This window comes from Danio rerio, chromosome 13 (assembly GCF_049306965.1).
Source record: "Danio rerio strain Tuebingen ecotype United States chromosome 13, GRCz12tu, whole genome shotgun sequence".
Classification (NCBI taxonomy): Eukaryota; Metazoa; Chordata; class Actinopteri; order Cypriniformes; family Danionidae; genus Danio; species Danio rerio.
In genome coordinates, this window is record NC_133188.1 from 56,483,225 (window position 1) to 56,485,000 (window position 1,776).

Here is a 1,776-nt window from a genome sequence, read left to right on the forward strand (position 1 = left end):
ACACAGCAGCGTTCCTCACACTCTTTTCACACGCTGAGGTTTAAACAGCTGTAGTAGCTGATCGGCTGAGGTGGTTCTACAGTTGCTATGGTAACACAACAGCTGTAGTAGCTGATCCGCTGTGGTGGTTCTACAGTTGCTATGGTAACACAGGGATTGTTTTATAAACAAATGGGCCAGTACTGTAGTTCTCTACAGCTATAGACCATATCTTGCAATGCACCAGTGTTTACTGCAGTATAAACTAAAGTGCACTGCAGTGTGTATTAGAGTTGATCAGTTTTACAGTATGCTGGAGCACTCACCAATCAAAACTTGAGCTTAATACAGTATAATGCACTGCTACAGTACAGTTCAAACTGTGTGTGTGTGTGTGTGTGTGTGTGTGTTGTTGTTGTTGTGAATGTCTCTGCAGTGTTTGTTTGTCATCTCAGTGTAAGCTGAGGAACAGGACGCTTCTCCACATTCTCTCAGTCTTAATGTGACACAAAGGTTTTAAATGTGTGTGTGTGTGTGTGTGTGTTGACTTCCTGCAGAACCTGTGTGCATGTGTGTGTGTAGCATTACTGTATTTAGTCACTCTAACCGCACATTGCCTTCCTGTATAGGCTGCTCTGAAATGAGCACGCTTCCTGTCAGACTGAGGGAGATTCAACTTCAGTGAGCTGACAAACTCTAATCAACACTGTAGATTATACTGCAGTAAACGGTGCTGCTGTAGGAGACTACACAACTGACTCACTTGTTTATATAACTATACTTGAGTTACCATGGCAACTGTAGAATCACCACAACAGATCAGCTACTATAGTTGCAGTGTCACCATAGCAACTGTAGAATCATGACAACAGATCAGCCACTATAGTTGCAGTGTCACCATAGCAACTGTAGAATCACCACAGCAGATTAATTTCAGCATGTGGTGTTATATAAGCTGCGTCTCATTTCAGAGGCTGCATTCTCTGAAGGATGCATGTGAAGAGTGCTGCGTCATCAAAAAGTTGGAAGTCTCCATCAAATGCAGCCTCAAAATGCGCCCATCGTTTTCCAGGTGATTTTAAAGACACAACCGGTGAATCCTCCACGGTCTCCAACATCCCAACATTCATCGGCCGCTGATGACAGCAGGAGGATTGTAAAGGAAACTCAGGCTAAACTGTATGAATTAGGCTTTATTTGACTTCATAATAGAGAAATTTGACATCTAAACACCTGGTGAAAACAAACAGAGTGTGACGTGTACCTTTACATTCTGATGTCAACATGTGTGGGTCAGAGGAGACACATCTCCAGCTTCTGCAGCGCCTGCTTCACCTCCAGCTCGCCTAACATGAGTTCTGAAACCAGTTAATAATGAAGTCATTGTGATGTTATTAGTGTTCATTACCGGCGGCTGTAGCCCAGATCGTCTCATTCCACAACTCTCTGCTTGGCCTGTTACCCTTTAAAGGAAGGGTGCGGCCTGTGAAATGACACACAGCCATAGTATCAGTGTAATGAAGAATAGTTCAATAAGAGCTCATGTGAGTGTGTGTTAATGATCTGCTGTCATCCAGAGCCCAGCGCTTCATCAGGTCCACACCAGCACCACCATCCACCATCACTGTGCTGAGGTCAGAGGTCAGCACAGGTCACCTCTACTGTACATCATGATCCAGCAGCGAACATACATGCTCATGGAAATCCCTGTGTGTGTGTGTGTGTGTGTGTGTGTGTGTGTGTGTGTGTTTAGCGGTTAAAGGGTCACTGATATCTGTTCCGTCTCATTCTTGAAAT